General features: G+C 37.7%; 2 pseudogenes; one reads left to right on the top strand and one right to left on the bottom strand.

The window, feature by feature from the left end:
* Window positions 1-822: 822 nt before the first annotated feature.
* Window positions 823-10,332, bottom strand: LOC102877064 (annotated as a pseudogene).
* Window positions 10,333-18,969: 8,637 nt separating this feature from the next.
* On the top strand, window positions 18,970-20,605 carry LOC102868718 (annotated as a pseudogene).
* Window positions 20,606-21,430: the final 825 nt, after the last annotated feature.

Genomic DNA, 21,430 nt, shown 5'->3' with positions numbered 1-21,430 from the left:
AGTCCAAAAATTATGGAAAAGTAAAAGAAAAGATTCTTTCATTGTTTTACAAACCCTCCCCCAGGTCCCCTCCACCATGCAGCCCTCGCTCTAGTCTCCTGTGATGACAGAAATACCTAGTTATATCTCTCTTTTAGACGGTTTTCTCCCTCCTCTGTTTCAGTGCAGTATACATTATTGAACCCATCTTACTCAGTGTCTCCCTAACCCCAAGGACAGTCCCATTCTACAACAGTGGCATCATGTAATATTTGTCCTTTTGTGACTGGGATATTTCACTCAGCATAGTCTAGATGTAAGTTTCACAGGAATACAATTCAGTGGTAAGGAATTGTGCTGCCTATCCAAACATAGATGGTTTGATTCCACCAGTCACTCTGCAGAAGAAAGAGGATAATTTCCTCACATGCAATTCACTGCCAATGAGAACCTCCTGGTCAGCTGTAGATTGGTTCCACTTCAATGGTATGTAACAGCAACATACATAACTTAATAGAAGTAAGATGGATGAGGGGTTGGTGGCTAGGGGAATTATAATTGTAAGATATTACACTACTCATACAGTGGCATATGATATTGAGAGAGACTGTGATAAGTTAAAGACGTATGTAGGTAGTTCTTGTTCACGACTCAGTTCCATCTGACAATTTCATCATAATCTGATATCATAATCTGTCACAGTTGAATACCTCTTTTGTTTTCATTATTATTATATTTTATTATTGGCATCTTTATCAACTAGTCTTTAGGAATCTGGAAATATTACATTTAAATTCACAGATGTATTTTAATTCATACATACATTAAGAAATACACAAAAGTTTACTCCCAAGAAGAGGTGAACATTAGCATTCTGTCAATTGCAATTACACCACAATCAAAATGTTCTGGGTCATCTTGGTTGTCCCTGAGAGTGAAGATGGCATTTCTAGTAAGAAAGTTAGTGAAAAGTGTCTTTATGGTTTTTCATTTCTTCTTCAGGTAATTCACAGTTAACTCACTCTGTATCTCACATGTGCCTGGCAGCTTTAGCAAAACTATCAGCATTTGAGTCAATATTTTTAAGACACTCAAAGCCCTGATTTACTTTAGGAAGAATTCCAGCTAATCCATTGGTGGGGTTTTTTTTGTTTTTGTTTTTGTTTTTTTTACATCTCTCTCACCTCCTCCCCATTTTTCTCCACTCTTCAGCATTTCTTTTCTCTTCAAAATCAATTGCCCTCCTTTGTGATTTATAAGCTGCTCCTCATCGGCTATACACAGTATTAAATGCAACGTACTTTTCTTACATTCAATTTTCCCACCAATCTCTTCCATCATATTATTGTAATAAAATTCTTGGAATGTATTCACATAACTCAGTGGTTAGTCCCATATCTCTTACGTATATTTTCCCATAATATCTTCAAAGGAAGATGCAATGTTCCAGGCACATTGACAGTTGTGAGTACAGTTCACTGTAACTCAAATATGTTAAAACTACCTATATTGTAAACACCAGAGCAACCACTGGAAATAAAATTAGTAGGGAGATTTGGTGGCCTTGTGGTAAGAAAATGTGCTACAATCTCAGAAGCATGTGGTTCAAAACTACTAGCTGCTCTGAGGAAGTTGTTAAGTGGCAACTCATAGCGACCCTATGAAGGAGAGCCCTCAACACTTGGGTGCCTTTCATCCTCTTTCCAGGTTCATAGGGTTTCCGGAGGCAAGCTATTAACAGAAGTGGATGCCACTCCTCCTTCCAAGCTTGTTTTAATCGGGGAAACTCCACCCACTCTCTGTCCACATTGGGTAACCAGCCATTAACTCATTTGACACATCAGTGTCACAATGTTCAGACTCACAGCAACCACAAGTGACCGCTGTCACTTGTACACCAGGGCTATACGACCTAGAGGAATGTCTGAACAAAAACAATGAAAGACAGGCCCAAGGGCCACAGATTAAAAGTCACCCACCTTCAGCTTGGTAGCATCACCTTCTGTCCACTGGGCCAGCTGATGGGTAATCTCTTATGTGATTTACTGCCACTGAAAACCCACTGGAGGATCAAGAATGGGTCTGTTCTAACTTGAAGGCACACAACAACAACCTATATTGTAAACACTAGACCAACCATTGGAGGGGGTGAAATCCTAGGAGTTAATAGACCAATAATGGAAAGAAAATAGAGGCACAACAGTACAAAATTAATCCAAGAGAAGAAAAGAAAGGGAATGGGGCAACATAGATGAGACATCAACCAGATTAATACTTATACTAAATAATAGGCATTCACTTAAAAGGTTTTTATATTAAAGTAGATTAAAGCATGCCCAACTCTATACTGTCTAAACCAAAAGAAAGATTCCTAGAAATATAATAGTTAAATGCTTGACTGCTAACTGAATGGTTGGCAGTTCAAATCTACCAGGTGCTCTGTAGTATAAGCAAGTGGCAGCCCATTTCCAGAAAGATTGTAGCCAGAGAAAACTCTCTGGGCAATTTTACTGCATCCTTCAGAGGCCCTTTGATGATGTAGTCTGTAGGGAGCTGCATTGCTCACCCAAAAGTTACACCTCTCTGGAGGTTCAAATCCACAGTGACTCCATGGGGAAAAAAGATAGACACTCTTTTCCCATGTGTTTTGCAGTCTTAGAACCCCAATGGAAGGTCAGCTCTGACTTGGTTCTGACTCAACAGGAATGCAAAAGGCTGGCAGTTGGAATTCACCAGGACCTCTGTAAGAGTTTAGGCCTGGCTGACTACTTTTGTAAAGCTTACAATAAAAACTTTTTATAAGGTAGTTCCATGTTATAGGTATTTGCAGCGAAAAAACAATTGATTGTGCAAAATTTTATCATTCTATTTCCAGCATCGTTTCTGTCACCACTTCTAGATTTTCTGACTACTACTCCTTCTTCATTATTCTCAACTTTTGTATTCCAGTCACCAATTATTATTAATGAATTTTAGTTGCATGTTCGATCGAATTCAGACTGCAGGAGTCGGTAGAAATCTACTTGCTCCTTCCTGGCTTTAGTTGTTGGCACATATATTTGACTGTTAGTGGTATTAACAGGTCGTCCTTGATTTCATATGACTATTATCCTGTCACAACATTGTATTTCAGGATGGCTCTACACATGGTATTTTTGATGGATGTGACCTCATTTTTCCTTACTGTTTCATTCTCTGCATGGTAGATGATGTGATTGTCTGATTCAAAATGGCCCATGCCAATCCATATCAGCTCACCAATACCTAGTATGTCCATTATTTAGTTGCTGAACTAAACAACTTGGTGTTGCTGTGATGCTGCACACTGTACCATAGTCTTGTCAAATACAATAGTGGTTACCCATTATGTACAATGTTTGAATGAGCTTACAGATTTATTTATGCTGGGAAGCAGGAATGACATCCACTTCCTTATCTAGATGCCTCTGGAAACTTTACACACTAAAAAAAACTCTAAACTCTAGAAATATACAGAAATGATGGTAGTTATAGAACAGAGTTCTGTACAGAAATTGTTAGTCATAAAACAGAGCTCAGGTCTTTTGTGCAAAAATTACTCTTGGTCATATTCAACTTGATGACACTTAACCACTTCTAAATGAGATTAGTGCTGTTATATCTGGAGAACATCCTTCCACTTTGTACATCACTCTTTGTCAATGTGCAGTATGAAGTAGCCTGGGTTTGTTGTGATGCTGAACCTTGTGTCATTGGGGTATCAAATACCAGAATGGTTTCCCCAGTGTGGACAGTGTTTGGTGGAGCTCCCAGTTGTAAAATAGGTTTGAAAGCGGGAGTGTCATCCACTTCCTAAACCACATACCTATGGAAACTTGATGAACTTAGAGAAATGACAACAGTTATGGAAAGGCATTAGGTCTTTTGTTCAATGAGTCACTATGAGTCGCGCTCAACTCGACACCAATCAACAACAACAATATGGCTTTTTTAACATTGTCCAATTTTCCTTTTTCATGCTTTGTACATTCCACATTCAGTTCTAAGTGGCTGTTTGCAACTGTTCCTCCTCATTTTGTGTTTCTCGATATGAGGGCTCATCTTCCAGTTCAAGATCTAATAGTCTAAGTGTGCTCTAAATGAAGACTGTATACTTGGACCCCACCTGGATTACACAGGAATCAGATTAACTGCATTTGTGGAAAGAACTGTTGGAGAAGCTCAATGTCAGTTGTGGAAACTAGGCCACCAACTATTCACGTGCAAGTTCAAGCTGAATCTAAAGAAAATAAAAACAAATCCACAAGACTCAATAATGCAATAGAAGGACTCAATGAAACCAAAATCTGTGCAAAGATTGTAATATTGCTAAAGTCCTAGGAAGACTGACCCGAAAAACAAAGTAAGCACCAACTAACAATATGAGAAATGAAAAGAGAGACAGAACCATGATACTAGGCATATAAAAGAGCAAGAAGCATGCCATAAGCAATTTAAGGCTCTTAAATACAACACTTTAATTAAACAGATTCTGGGAATGAGATCTAGTAAATGTCAAAAACAAATACACAGAAACCCCAACAAAAATAACACCCAAAACCCCAAACAGACCCAAAACTAACAGAGTCCCTGTGACTTACTGCTTAAGTGCTTGGTTACTAACTGAAAAGTTGGAAGTTTGAACTGGCCCAGCAGCTTCATTGGAGAACAGCCTGACAATTTCCTTAAAGACCACAACCTAAAAACCCTATGGAAAAATGTTACCCTGTCAGCTGGGGTAAAGAACTGATGTCTTTGAATTATGATGTTGGTGATGTAAAGAACATCTGCCTTGGAATATGCACAACCACCGCTATTTTCCTTAGAATAAAGTGTATTAAGACTTCATCTCATGTACATTGTATGTGTTACGAGAAGGGTCTAGTTTCTAGAGAAGGATGTCATGCTTAGTAAAGTGGAAGGTCCTTGAAAAATTGGAAGACTCTCAAGGAGATGGGTTCGCACAGTGGGTGCAACAATAGCTTACATGTGGTAATTAAGAAGTTTGGAAATGTATTATACAATAGTTTTCAACTTTTATTTTCTAAGTAGTTTAGAATTGTATACACACACACAGTTTTACTCCTAACTCATTTGCATTGTAGTTAAAGAACATAACATGTACTGTTTGCGTTGTAGCTAAAGAACATAACACGTTTAATATTACTCATTTTTAAAAAGTTGTTGAAAATTGCCTTATGGCCAAGTGCATTTCATCAATTTAAGAAATATCCACCTATGCTTAAAATATATTATTAAAAAAATTCTTGATATAGCGGTTGGTTCTGTCTTGTTAACTGTTACCTGAATTTAAAGTGTCAGCATGATTTTATGATGTTTCTTTCTAATTTTTTCCCGTATTTCACTTATCTGTTATCACAAGTAGTATAAGATTTTCTGCTATGGTGATGGATTCAACTATTTCTTTTTAAATTCTGAATATTGTTAAAAAGATATATTTTAAGTCTCTATTATTAGGTGCACACACATTTAGAATAATGATAGCATTCTGTAGAATTGATGCTTTTTACATAATATTGTCATCATTCTTAGCTCTGTCTTCCTTAAGGCTTCTAGGATCTGGTACTAGATTTCCTTTAGCTGTTACTTGGAGCGCTAGTGGCATGAAGGTAATAACCTGTGCCGCAATCCCTAAAGCACACAGTTCAAATCCACAAGCTGTTCCACAAGAGAAGGATAAGCAATGTCCTCCTATGTAATTTAATGCCTCTGAAAACCTGCCGGAGGGTTAGCTATGGGTCAGTTCTGACTCAATAGCACACAACAACAACAATAGCTGGCCTAGTGGGTAAGGACTTTTGCAGTCAACACAAAGGCAGTCAGTTTGAATCCGCCATCTGCTCTGCAGGGAAAAGATGAGTAATCTTGCCTTGTGTGATTGACTACCTACAAAAGTCTTCTAGAGGACCCCCATAAAGCTGTTTCAACTTAATAAGACCCAAAACACATACACACTTTCTATTTTTCCACTTTCAACTTCTCTGTACTTTAGAAAAGTCTCATGTCCATTATATATATTCTTTATGCAAAAACCTCTATGTTAGTCTATCAGTAACTACAAATATTGATTAAGAGAAGTTTTTATCAAAAGGCTAATTATTTTTTAATTGTTGTAAAATTCAAGTAACTTACAATTAACTATTTAATTATACAATTTGGTGATACTGAGGGTATCCACAATGTATGCAATACCAGTTCTCTCTAAATGTGATACTTGTTTATCATCTCAAAAAATATTCTGTGCCTATTTAATAAGGGTTCCTTTTTACCCCTCCCACCACCCCCTGGTAGCTTCTACTGTGCTTCTTGTCTCTGAGCATTTGTCTGTTCTGGGTATATCACATCAAAGGAATCATACAGTATGTGACTTTTTTATGTTGGACTGCTTTCATTTTCGTGTCATTCAGGTTGTAACATGTATCAGCACCTTGTTTCTTTTTCTATGGGTTGTGTTTATGTGATTTTCTTTATCCATACACCTGTTATTGGGCATTTAGGATGTTCTCACTTTCAGTTGTTATGCATAAGGATGCTAATAAACATTTATGTACAAATTTATGTGGGCATTTTTTTTAATTCCTCCTATGAATGGAATTACTGAGTTTTATGGTAATTCTCATTTTTGCTTTTTGAGGAATTGTGAACCTGTTTTCCATCATTTTATATTCTACCAGTAACCTTCAAGGGCTTCAATTTATCCATATACTCATGAGCACTTGCTTTGTTCTCTTTTCTTAAGTAAATTCATCCTAGTAGATGTGAAGTGTTAATTCATTGTGATTTTAATTTACACTGCCTTATGACCTGTTGGAGGGTCAACTATGAGTGGGTTCTAGCTTGATGGCAATGAATGTGTCAGTAAGTAATGAAACCATAGAAGCAGCAATCAAGAAATCAAAATACATGTTGAGTTAGGAAAATCTGCTGTCAAGGACTTCTAAAAACGCTAAAGATTGAAACTATCGGTTTAAAGACTAAAGTGTGCCTGACCTAAGCCTTGGTATTCTCAATTGCTCCATATTCATGTGAAACTTGAGCAATGAATAAAGAAGACCAGCAAAGAATTGATGCCTTTGAATTGTGATGTTGGTGAAAAGTATTGCATATTCCATGGACTGCTGAAAGAACAAAGGTTTATCTTGGAGGAAGTGCAACTAGAGTGTTCTTTAAAGTTAAAGAGGGTGAAGTTTTTTTCTCACAAAATTTGTTCATGTTGTTAGTAGGTGCTAGAACTTGGAAAAGGAAATTATGTCAGAAAAAGTGAAGGTCAATGGAGGAGAAGAAGATCCTCAGTAAGAATCGACTTAGTGAATGCAACCGTGGCCTTAAGTGTGATGGAGATTGTAAGCACGGCACATGATGGAAAAGGGTCTTGATATGTTTTTCATAGTGTAGCTGTGAGTCATAGGGGACTTAATGGTACCTAACAACAACAACAATGGCCAATGATATTAAACATCTTTTCATGTTACTTACTGACCATTCGTATATCTCCTCTAGAGAGAATATTCTGTTCAAGCATTTTGCTTATTTTTAAATTAAGGAGAATTCTTTATATATTCTGAATATTAAACCCTTACCAGATAATAATTGGTGAATATTTTATTTCATCATGTAGATTGTATTTTCACATTCTTCTTGCTATACTTTTTAATTTTTTTTAATTATTATTAATTTTAATGAAAGTTTACAGAAACAGAGGATTTCCATTCATTCATTGTTTCACTTTTATCCCTGCCACCCCTCCTTCCCCCCAATTTGCTCTTCTCTTTGAAAAGTAAAAGAAAAATTCTTTCATTGTTATACTGTCCCTCCCCCCAAGTCCACTCCACTATGAAGCCTTCATTCTGGGCTCCTGTCATGACAATAATACCTAATCGCATATCCCTTTTAAACAGTTTTCTCCCTCATCTGTTTCAATGCAGTATACATTATTCATCCCATCTTTCTGTCTCCCCCTCAAACCCCAATGTCAGTCCTGTTTCACAACAGAGACGCTACGCTATGCAGTAGTTGTCCTTTTGTGACTGAGATACCTCACTCAGCATAATGTCCTCCAGGGTCACCCAATTTGAATAATATTGCATAAGTTCCTTGTTTTTCAATGCAGCTTAGTATTCCATTGTGTGAATATACCACAGCTTGTTGATGGGCACTTAGGTTGTTTCCAATTCTTTGCTATCATGAACAAAGCCATGATAAACATGGGTGTGCATATATATGCGTGGGTGGCAGTTGTGGTCGCTTTGGGGTATATTCCCAGTAGTGGAATTGCTGGGCCAAATGGTACCTCTATTTGCAACTTTTTGAGAAAGTGCCACACTGCCTTCCACAGTGGTTGTATCATTTTACACTTCCACCAACAGTGAATAAGGGTTTCCAGTTTCTCCACAACCTTGCCAGCATTTGTTGCTTGCTGTTCTGTTAAATTTTGCTAGTCTTACTGGGGTGAGATGATAGAAATTTTACATCTTATAAAATCTGATTTAAATATTTCCCCCCCTTTCGTTGCTTGTGTTTTCAGTGTCAAATCTAAGGATCCATTGCTATGTCTGAAATCATGAAGTTTAACCTCTATGTTTTCTTCTAAATATTTTCATTTAATGCATATATTTTGGTCATCAATTCATGGTGTTAATTTTTATATTTAGAGTAAGATAGGAGTCCAACTTTATCCTTTTTAATATGGATTATCTAATTAATCCAAGAAGACCCTCAACCAGCTGGACTGACACAGTGACTGCCTCAGTGGGCTCTAATGTGTAGGGAAGTGTGAGGACTGCACAGGACAGGATGGGGTTCAGAGCTGTTGTTCATTGAATCACTATGGGTCATACTAGACTCGGCAGCCCCTACCAACAAACAACAAAAATTCTTTCTTCCAGTGAGTGGTCTTGACATCTGTCTTAGTTATCTAATACTGTTGTTGTTTTGTACTGTTGAGTTAGAGCTGACCCATAGCTGAATCTCTAGTAGGTTTTCAGAGGTAGTTAATCACAAGAGAAGAGATTGCCCATGAAATACTAGTGTGAAAGAAATAGCACAAGTGCATGACTTTAATAAGCAGAAATATGTTCTCTCACAGTTTGGGAGACTAGAAGTCTAAATTCAGGATGTAAAATCTAGGATAAGGCTTCCTTTCCTGAACAACTCTGAACAAATGTCCTTGTTGTCAATTGTCCAATAGGTATCTGGGCGTTTCTCTGTACTCTGCATCTTGCTCTTTATTTTTTCATTATAGAAGGCCCCTTTCATCTCTGCTCACTTAATCTCTTTTATATCTCGAAGAAGATACAACCTAGTCCTGTAAATTTATATCTTCCCTCACTAACATAAAAATTATTACTGCTTCATTGACATTGTAGAAGTTGGGATTTAAAATAGAATAATTATATCAGGTCCCATAATGGAAGATGATTATATAATACAGAGAATCTTGGTCTAGCCAAATTTTTGCTTATTTGTGGAGGACACAATTTATAATACCACTACTGCAAAATATTAATTGACCATATATCTTTGGATTTAATTCTGGATCTTTTTTTTTGGCAGTCAGGAAATAAATGATGTATCAAATTGAGAAAATCTGCTGCCAAGGACCTATTTATTTTTATTAATTATTTTGTATTTCAGTGTAAGTTTACAAATCATATAGGCTTTTTTATAGTCATTCATTGATATTAACACTAATTACCATTGATTATTGTAATTCATTAATTGGCATTTCTAATCCTTTATTATGCATTCATTGCCTTTCCATCCACCCCTGTTATCTGCTTGTTAATTTTTATTCCCCTCTCCCTTCGTTCCCACTTCTGTTAACTGCTCTTGATTGATTCTATCTGTGGGTAAGCCTTTCCTTAACTTTTTGTAAATGACAATATGACATAATTGTCCTCTTATGACTCAACATAAGTTGTTCTAGATTCATTCATGTTTTGAATTAGTTTATGAATTTTTCTTATTACACCCAAAAATACGTCTTGCATATTTATTAGTCAATCTCTTAACATGAACGCATAAAAACAGTTTCCATTGGAAGTAATCAGATTGTGACCCAATTTTAAAGTTGATATGGCAGCGCGGCAGTCAACTCAATCTGGTACAATGCTAATGAACTTGGGTATATATGTATGCCATTATGTGTGTGACTTCTTTGAGATCCAGCTTGGTTCTCCTCCAATGTCTCTTCTTCGAGTTGTACCTCATTTTATTTTTGCCAGTTTTCATTCAAATCCATTGAGGAATGGGGTATTTTGGCTTTTGTTTCCTGGCTAGGAGCCTCTTGATCCTGAAAGTCTTATGAGAAGACATAACGAGGACAGAATGAGGTCACACTCAATATGATGGCAGAGGAAAGAGAGAGGATTAAAGGAATTATTTATTGTTTTTAATACTGTATAGGACTGAGTATCTGTTTGCAGACTGAAACAAGACCTATGCCTCATGCCATATGAAAAAGCTAACTCAAGATAAATCAAAGGCTTAGGAGTAAAACTTAAAACTGAAAAGATTGTCAAAGAAAAAAATTGAGGCCAATTTAGGAACTCTAATCTATGGCATAAATAGACTATCAAATGTAACTGAAAATGCACAATCAACAGAAGATAAACTAGATGATTGGGAACTCATAAAAACCTTAAATACATCAGAAGACAAAAAGAGTAAACAGCAAAATCTACACATTAGGTAACTAAAAATATTTGACAATGACTCATCTCTAAAATTGTATAGAAAACTCCAACACATCAACAAGAAAAAGTCAAACAATTCATTTCTAAAATGAACAGAGGACATGAATATAGACACTTCACCAAAGAAGGCATTCAGATGGCCAACAAAGATATGAAGAAATTTTCAAAATCAGTAGCTATTGTTGTTTTTGTTATGTGCCATCGGTCAATTCTGATCCTGTAGATCTGAACCTTACTCTATCCTCATGATCTTTATCTTGCCCAAGCCCATTGTTACAACCATTGTGTCAATCTTGTAGAGTCTTCCTCTCAACCTTTGATGCTTTACCTTTCCCGGCTTATTGTCTTTTTCCATGGACTATTCTCAACACCAAGAAGACAAAAGTGCTTAACACAGGGTCAACTGGCAACATTATGATGGATCAAGAGAAGACTGAAGTTGTCAATGATTTCATCTTGCTTGGATCCACAATCAATATTCGTGGCACCAGCAGTCAAGAAATCAAAAGATGTATGGTATTGGGAAAATCTGCTATGAAGGACCTCTCCAAGACATTAAGGAGCAATGATGCCAGTTTAAAGACTAAGATGCGCCTGATTAATTCCCTGCTTTTTTCAATTACTTGTTATGCATCTGTAAGTTGGACAATGATTAAAGATATACTGCTGTATATCCAATGAATTGCCAAAAGAACAAACAAATCTATCTTACAGAAAGTGGAGCCAGGGTGTTCCTTGGATGCAAGGATGGTGAAACTTCATCTCATATACTTTGGGGATGTTGTCAGGAGGCACCAGTCCTTGGAAGGGCGCCTCACACAATCTTATTTGTCAACAGTACAGTTCAGGAACAGTGGAGGATCAAGGAAGGAGAGGAAAACTCTCAACAAGATGGAATGACACAAGATGGAATTTAACAATGTGGTTATGCGCCATTGAATCAATCACCTGCGACCCATAGCAACCGTATGTGCAGCAGCCCTGAAGCCTGTCCTGTCCTGAGCCAGTCTTACTGATTGCAACATAACAACCCTTATTGCCCCACTTACTGTATCAATCCATCTCATCCAGGGTCTTCCTCTCCTATGCTGTCCCTCCACCCTTCCAAGCATAATGTCTTTCTCCGAGGACAGATCACTCCTGGCCATATGCTCAAAGTCTGTGAGACAGAGCTTCAAAATCCTAGCCTCCAAGGAGAAACTTCATTTCACCCTCTTCAAGACAGACCTATTTGTATGTTAAAGACTTTTCTCCAGCACCATAGCTTGAAGGCATTGATTCTTCATCTGTCATCCTTAGTCATTATCCAGCTCTCTGTTGTATAACAAGTAATTACGAAGACCATGGCCTGGATTAGGAGGCGCACCTTAGTCTCTAGATTGACATTGTTGCATTCAGTACGCTGGAAACATTCCTGACAGCAGATTTTCCCTGTGAAATTCATCTTTTGATTTCCTGACTCCTGGTGCCAAGGGTGTTGATTGTGGAGCAGAACAAGCTGTAATTGTTTAAACCTCAATCTCTTCTCTATCTATCATGGTGCTGCCAATTGGTCCAGTGGTGAGAATCTTTGTCTCTGGATGTTGAGCTTCAATCCATATTGAAGACTACAGTCCTTCACCTTGTGCAGCAAGCACTTCAAGTCCTCCTCAGTTACAGCAAGCAAGATTATATCATCTGCATAATGTAGATTGCTGATGAGTCTTCTTCCAATCCTAATGACACACTCCTGAATGATCTGTTCTGTATATAGATTGAAAAGATATGCAGACAGGATGCATCCCTGACACATTCCTTTTCTGATTTTGAACGATGCAGTGTTTCCCTGCTCTGTTCTGAGGACTGCTTCCTGGTCCAAGTATGTTGTTGTTGTTGTTGTTGTTGTTATGTGCCATCGAGTCGCCTGCGACTCATAGCGACCCTATGTACAACAGCCCTAAACTCCGCTCTGTCCTGTACCAATCGCACTGTCTCCGACACTCCCATCCCAATTATCCCAGTCACTGAATCAATCCACCTCATAGAGGGCCTTCCTCTCCTGTGCCATCCCTCCACCCTCCCAAGCATGACGTCCCTCTCCAAGGACCGGTCTCTCCTCACAACATGTCCAAAGTATGTTAGACGGAGCCTCAGAATCCTTGCCTCCAAGGAGCCACCTGGTTTAACCCTTTCCAGGACAAATCTGTTTGTTTTCCTAGCAGTCCATGGTATTCTCAATACGCTTCTCCAGCACCACAGCTTAAAGGCATTAATTCTCCTTCTATCCTCCCTGGTCATTGTCCAACTCTCTGATGCATAACAAGTGATTGCAAAGACCATGGCCTGTATCAGACACACCTTAGTCTCCTGAGAGACACCATTGCTCTTCAGTACTTTGGAGATGTCCCTAACAGCAGACTTTCCCATGGCAATGCGCCTTTTAATTTCCTGGCTTCTGGTGCCAAGACTGTTGACTGTGGAGCCAAGCAAACTAAAGCTGTGTACAACCTCAATCTCTTCACCATCCATCCTGATGCTGCCAATTGGTCCAGTGGTATAGGTTTTACATAAGCACAATCAAGTGTTCTGGGATTCCCATTTTCCTCAAAGTTAGCCACAATTTGTTGTAATCCACACCGTCAGATGCCTTAGCGTAGCCAATGAAACACAGATAGACATTCCTCTGGTACTCTTTGCTCTCTGCCAAGATCCATCTGACATTGACAATAATGTCTCTAGTACCATAACCTATTCCAAACACAGCTTGTGCTTCTGGTAGTTCTCGGTCAATATACTGTTACGGTCATTTTTGGATAATCTTCGGCAGGATTTTGCTAACATATGCTATTAGTAATATTGTATGATAATTTCAACACTCTGTTGGGTCACCTTTTTTTTGGAATGGGAATAAATATGGATCTCTTCCAGTCAATTGGCCAGAGAGTTGCCCTCCAGATGTCTTGGCACAAACTGGTGAGCTCATCCAGGACAGCAACTGTTTATTGAAATATGTCCATTGGTATTCCATCAATTCCTGAGGCTTTATTTTTTGCCATCTCCTTCAGAGCAGCCTGAACTTCCTTCTTCATCACCATTGTCTCTTGATCATATGTTGTTTCTTGAAATTCTTCTGTGTTAGCCACTTCTTTTTGGTACAATACCTCTGTATACTCCTTCCATCTTTTTAATGCTTCCCAAATCATTCAATATTCTGCCCATAGCACTCTGCAGCATTGCAACTCAGAGCTTGAATTTGTTCTTTAGTTCCTTCAGCTCAAGATATGCTGAGCAAGTTTAGCCTTCTTGATTTTCCAACTCCAGCTCCTTGCACATTTCATTGTAATACTTTGCCTTGTCTCCCCGAGCAGCCCTTTGAAATCTTCTATTCAGCTCCTTAATTTCTTGATTTCTTACCTTTGCTTTAGCTTCTCAGCACTCTAATGCAATAATTCATATTTTCTTCTGATATCTATTATTTTCTTCTTCTTCCTTCCTTGCAAAGAACTTTTTCATTCTTTATACATGATAACATTGATATCTTCCCACAGAATATCTAGTTGATGTTCATTAGTGTTCAAGACCTCAAAATATTCCTTAGTTGGTTTTTAAATTAAGGGGATTTCTATTCAAGATCAAATTTTTATTCCTGTGGGTATGATTTAACCTTCCTTAGCTTTAATTTGAAGTTGTATATCAGTAGTTGATGGTCTGTTTCACAATCAGCGCCTGGCCTAGTTTTCACTGCTGATATTGACCTTCTCCAATGATTCCTTCCACAGATGTAATCAGTCTGATTCCTGTGCATCCCATTAGGGGAAGTCCATGTGTATTGCCTGAATGTATGTATCTTATAAATGGTATTTTAAATAAATAAATCCTTGATTGTGCAGAATTCTATCATTCTATCCCCAGCCTCATTTCTGTCACTGTGTTCATATTTTCTAACATATGATCCCAACTTTCCCAGTCTTTCATAGTTCCCAACTTTCACAGTCCAGTCACGCATTATTATTAATGCATCTTGGTTACATGTTCAATCGATTTCTGACTACAACAGTTGATAGAAATAATCTATTTCCTCCTTTTTGACTCTGATTATTGGTGCATAAGTTTGAATGATAGTGTTATTAACAGGTCTTCCTTGTGGGCTCAAGCATATCAGAGATGCTGAGGATGGTCCAGGACAAGACAAGGTTCCAATCCACTCTTCACAGAGTTGTTATGAGCTAGAGATGACTTGATGGCACCCAACAAAAACAACAACCCATCCTAATAACATGCCTAAAGTGTAAGACAGAAAGTTTCAACAGCCTTGCCTCTAAGGAGCCCTCAATTGCAATTCCTCCAAGACAGAATAGTTTGCTCTTTCCGCAGTAAATGGGCTGTTCAATCTTTTTCATTAACACCAAAATTCAGAGGCATCATTTATCAATCTTCCTTATTCATTGTCCAACTTTGAGGTACATAAGAAGAAATTGAAAATGTCATGGCTTGCACGAGGCACACATTAGTCTTTGAACTGACAACATTATTCTTTAGCACTTTGGAGAGGTTCTTTACAGAAATTTGTCTAAATGCAACACACCTTTTTTTTGCTACTGTTATTATGAGTATTAATTGTGGATCCAAGCAAAATGGAGTTATTGACAACTTCAATCTTTTCTCTGTGTATCATGATGTTGCTTATTGGTTCAGTGGTGAAGATTTTTGTTTTCTTGATTTTGAGATGTAGAAGAATATTCTTTAAAAGACATAGCAATCATTTGTCTATTTGCTGTACTGGACAACTTGGAGTGTCTTTGATGCCTCTGGAAACTCAACAAACTCTTATAAATGTACAGAAATGATATTAATCATACAACAGAGCTCAGGTCTTTTGTGTAAAGCTTACTCAAAGTCATATTCAACTTGACAACACTTAACCACTGCTAAATGAGACTAGTGTTGTTATATTTGAAAGAACATTCTTCCACTTTGCGCATCACTCTTTGTCAATGTGCTACATGAGGTAACTTGGGTTTGCTATGATGCTGAACCTTGTGCCGTGGGGGTATCAAATACCAGAATGGTTTCCCATTGTGGACAGTGTTTGGTGGAGCTTCCAGTTGTAAAACAGGTTGGGAAGCAGGAGTGGCATCCACTTCCTAAACCACATGCTTCTGGTAACTCTATGAACTTGGAGAAATGACAGCTATAGGAAAGCATTAGGCCTTTTGTTCATAGAGTCACTATGAGTCGACCTTGATTTGATGACAATCAACAACATAGTGAAGGTGATACTCTTTGATTTTTTTCAGCAAGTGTTTTAAATCTTCACTTTTTGCAAGAAAAGTTATGTCAACTGCATAATGCAAGTTATTGATGATGTTTTTTTCTCCAATACTGATGCCACATTCTTCTTTATATAATTCAGCCAAGATCTACTTGACATTGACAATGATATCCCTCATGGCATGGCCTCTTCTGAATTCAGCCTAAATTTCTGAAAGTTACTTGTTGATTTGCTGGTCCAGCCATTTTTACCATGATCTATAACAAGATTTTACTTGCATGTGATTGAATGATGTTTCTCAATAATTTCCAGTTCATATTAGATCACCTTTTTAAAAAACTGGAACAAATATGGATCTCTTCTAGTCAGCTACAGCTTGATAGCTGTCATCCAAATTTCTTGTCATTAGCTAGTGAAAATGTTCAAGAATGCATCTCTGTGTTAAAAGACCTTTATTGGTATCCCATTAATATCGAGGGTCTTATACTTTGTTAATGCCTTCAGTGCTGCCTTAATTTCTTCTTTCATTACCATTGGTTATTGATCATGTGCTACTTCTTGAAATTGTTCAGAGGTCCAGGGGAAAAGAGGAAGAGTGTTAAGGAGATGATGAATTGACAAAATGACTGTAACAATTGGCTTGAACATGGTGGCGATCATGATGATGGCATGGATAGGATAGGATAAGATAGGATAGGATAGGGTAGGATAGGGTAGGATAGGATAGGATAGGATGGGATGGGATAGGATAGGATAGGATAGGATAGGATAGGATAGGATAGGATAGGATAGGATAGGATAGGACAAGATTGTAATATTGAATTGAACACACCTAAAAACATTTATGGTAGCAGAGTTGGAAGCAGCATAGTGCCTATCAATGCATGAATAGCTAAAGAAATTGTAGTAGGCTTATATAATTATTATGCATCACTAAAAAGAAAGATTTAAGAATTTATGAAACACTGCATAATATGGATGACACTAGAAAAAGTTATGCTGAGTGACATAAATCAGTTACAAAATTTTAATTATACCATAAGAGCACTGTAATGAAAAGCTAGGAAATGGTTTATACACAGAACCTATCATGGATCATTAACAGAGATGAGAAGGAAGGAAAAAAATACGTGTTCTACAAACGCTTTCTTACAATCTGAGTTATGTTTTCTCTAAACCTAGTGTTTTTAAAAAATCTTGTACTCCATCGTGTGACTGTACCAGTTTCCTTAGTCATTTGTCTCGTGGTGGACACATGGTTGTTTCCAATTCTCTTTTATTGTCAACAATGCTTCAATAAACAGGGGTGTGTGTATGTTGGTTTGTTTTGCAATTCTTATTTCTTTGGTATATATACCTAGAGATAGAATGGCTGGATCAAATAATATTTCTATTCTCAACTTTCCAAGGCCCCTAAGAGTTTTCCATAGTGGTTGCCTGATTTTATGTCTCCACCAGCAGCACAGGACAGTTATAATGTCTCCACACCCTCACCAGCATTTTATTACTTTGTTGTTTTTAGATGCCAGAGTTGACTATGACTCATAGTGACCCTGTGAAAAACAGATCTGAACTTTGCCCTTTCCTGTACCATATAATACCTTAGTTCTGCAACAAGTTTCAAAATAAGGAATCCTGCATCTTCTTATATTATTTTTATTGTTTTCAATATTGTTTTGGCTATTCATGGTCCCTTGCAGTTTCATATAAATTTCAGAATCAGGTTCTGTATTTCTGCAAAAATGTCATTGGAATTTTGACTGGAACTACATTGAATATGTAGATCACTCTAAAGAGTATTGTCATTTTGACAATGTTAAGTCTTCCACAGAATATCCTTCTTTTTATTTAGGTTTTCTTTAGACTGTATTTTGTAGTTTCTAGTGTCTGGGTCTCTTATCTCCTTGGTTAGATTTATTCCTAGGTATTTAATTCTTTTTTTACTATTATAAATGGAATTGTTTTCTTAGTTGTCTTTTAAAATTGTCTATATTTTGTTAAATACTTGTGTATATAAAACACAATTTGGGTTTGTTCGTCTTGTACACGGAAACTTTCCTGAATTTGTTTACTAGTTCTAATAGTTACAGGGTGGGTGTGTACTCTAAGATTTTCTAAATATAAGACCATACCATCTAAATATAGAATAGTTTTACTACATTTCTCATTTGAATGCTTTTGCTTCTTTTTCTTGCCTGATTTCTCTTGCTATGACTTCCAGTACAGTATCAAATACTAATCGTGTATATGGGCATGTTTATGTTTTTTCCTGACATTGAAAAATATTCAGTCTTGTCATTGTTGACTTTTTCATCCACACCATTTTCATGTTAAGGAAGTTTTCTCTAATTCTAGATTGCTGAGTATTTTTCTTCTGAAAAGGATTTTGAACTTTACCAAATGCCTTTACTACCAAGATAATCGGGCCCTTTAAGTGATGCTGTGGGTAAGGCATTTGGCTTTTCACAATAGGTTTGAATCCACCAGTTACTCCTTGAGAGAAAGATGTGACAGTATATTCCAGTAAAGATTTACAGATTCAGAAATCCTAGGGGACAGTTCTGCTTTCTCTGTAAGATCATTATAAGAATTAACTTGATGGTAAAGAGTGGATGGTGATTGAGATAATAAAGAGACCCCTTATTATGCAGTGTTTAAAGCATTGCTCACTATTCTAGAGGTCTAAAGTTCAGGGTAAGATTCATACCATGCCACAAGGAGACAATGGCCTTGTCCCCAAGAGAGAACTGAGAAAACCTTCTACATCTGGCACCCTGAATTTGGGCTCTGGTGGCTTACTGGTATGCAGTTAGGCTCCCAACCTAAAAGCACGCAGTTTGGGAGGAAGATAGGCAATCTCCTCCCTTGTGATTAAGTGCCTCTGAAAACCCACTGGAGTGCCAGCTATTAATTAGTTCTGACTCAATGTTATATACTAGCAAGATGCCTCCTAAACTTGGAAAATAAATTTCTGTTTGTTAAAACTATCCACCAGATAATTAAGAAATGAGTGGTGGATTGGCTCCAAGTAAAAGTACAGTATATGTATCCAACCTGCCCATTTCCCTGACAAACAATGACTTATACTGGGTATTTTCCAAGTATGGTAAAGTTTTAAAGGTTACTACAATGAAAGAGAAAAATACCAGGAAGAGTAAAGGGGTGCATTTGTTTTGTTTTAGGATCGAATCTGCACAAAACTGTACCAAGGCAATAAACAAGCAAACAAAAAATAGTTAGTTGTTGTAGTTGTTGTTGTTGTTGTTGTTACGTGCCATCGAGTTGCTTGGGACTCATAGTGACCCTACAGAGCCCTAAACAGCGTTCTATCTTGTGCCAGCCTAGCCATCTCACACGCACTCATTCCCACCACTCCAGTCACAGAATCCTCTCCTGCGCTGCCCCTCCACTCTGTCAAACATGATGTCCCTCTCCTAGGACTAGTCCCTCCTTGCAACATGCCCAAAGTATGTCAGACAAAGCTTCAGAATCTTTGACTCCAAGGAGCAGGACAGCTTCACCCTCTCCAGGACAAACCTGTTTGTTCTCCTAGCAGTCCATGGTATAGTCAACACTCGTCTCCAGCACCACAGCTCAAAGGCATCAATTCTCTTTCTATCATCCCTAGTCACTGTCCAACTCTCTGATACATAGCACGTAATTGCGAAGACTATAGCCCGGATCAGGCACACCTTAGTCTCCAGCCTGACGTCGTTGCTCTTCAGTACTCTTGAGAGTTCCCTCACAGCTGGCTTTCCCAATGCAATTCATCTCTTGATTTCCTGGCTGCTGTTACCAAGAGTGTTGACTGTGGAGAAAAGTAAACTAACACTGTTAACTATCTCAATCTCTTTACCATCCATACTGATGCTGCCAATTGGCCCAGTGATGAGAATCTTTGTTTTCTTGATGTTGAGCTACAATCCATATAGGAGGCTGCAGTCTTTGACCTTCTGCATCAAGTGCTTCACGTCTTCTTCAGTTTCAGCAAGCAGGGTTGTGTCATCCACATAACTCAGGCTGTTGATGATTCTTCCACCAATCCTGATGCCACATTCCTCCTCGTACAGCCCAGCATCTCAGATGATCTGTTCTGTGTACAGATTGAAAAGGTATGGAGACAGAATACACCCCTGACAGACCCCCTTCTTGATTTTGAACCATGTAGTGTCTCCTTGCTCTGTTCTGATGACTGTGTCTTGGTCCGAGGGTAGGTGTCGCATTAGCACAATCAAATGTTCTGGTAAAAGCAAGGATTGCTCTTGCAATGGAAGAGCAGCTGAGTTCATCTGAAGGCAACACAACTCTGATAAATCTAAGTGTTACGAATGTGGAGAAACTGGTCATTTAAATAATCTTTCAAAAAATATGCATGGAGAACATGAACTTCCAAAAAAGAAGGAAAAAAAGAAAAAGAAAATCCCTGAACCAGAAGAACGAAATGAAGACATAGAAGAAAGTGAAGAAGAAGAAGGGGAAGACCCTGCCCTTGACAGTCTCAGTCAAGCCATAGCTTTCCAGCAAGCCAAAACTGAAGAAGAAAAACGGAAACTAAGTTCCGGGAACCCTTCAACCTCTGAAGATTCAACACGCCCACAGATAAAGTACATATTTTAATGATGAGGAGGAACTCAGTGATTAAAATATTTTTATGTAAATATCATTACAATAAAAAAATTTAAAGAGAACTAAATTTAGTTAGGGCTTAAAGATTACTTTTAGAACTCTGAGCATAAGAACTCCTGTTACCAATGGGATTTTAAGTTTTTTACTATAAAATAATACATAAGAAATTGAAAGATAATTTCAAAGTCCATTACGTTTCATAGGATTTGAAATCAGGAAGTGAGATACCTACTATCTTCTATTTTTAAGGAGTGCTTTGCTTATTCGGGGCTTCTTTCCACTCCAAATGAAACTGGAGGTTGCCTTTTCCATTTCCTTGAAGAATGGGATTGGCATTTGTATTGGGATTGCATTAAACTTGTAAATTGCCTTTGGTAGTATTGCCATTTTCACAAAATTGAGTCTTCCTGTCCATGAGCAAGGGATATTCTCCCACTTCTCCAGGTCTCTTTTTGTTTCTTGTAGTAATGTTTTGTCATTTTCTTTGAATAGATACTTCGTGCTTCTGGTTAAATTTACTCCCAAGTATTTAAATTTGTGATTAGCTATTGTGAATAGTATTGTTTTTCTTAGTTCCAGCTCTGTACTCTCTTTGCCACTGTAGAGAAATCCAACTGATTTTTGTGTGTTAATCACTACGCTGCCATGGTGGTTAAGACAGCGTGGTCCTGGCACAATGAGAGACACATAGATCAATGGAATAGAATTGAGAACCCGGAAATCAGCCCATCTATCTACGGTCAACTGATTTTTGACAAGGAGATGAAATCAGTTAGGTGGGGAAATGACAGCCTTTTTAATAAATAGTGTTGGCAAAATTGGAAAAGTATCTGCAAAAGAC

Source organism: Elephantulus edwardii, unplaced genomic scaffold, assembly GCF_000299155.1.
Source record: "Elephantulus edwardii isolate Elephantulus edwardi_28Jun2011 unplaced genomic scaffold, EleEdw1.0 scaffold00195, whole genome shotgun sequence".
In the NCBI taxonomy this organism is placed as follows: Eukaryota; Metazoa; Chordata; class Mammalia; order Macroscelidea; family Macroscelididae; genus Elephantulus; species Elephantulus edwardii.
The sequence above is the reverse complement of the archived record's forward strand: the minus strand, read 5'-3'. Positions and strand labels throughout refer to the sequence as shown.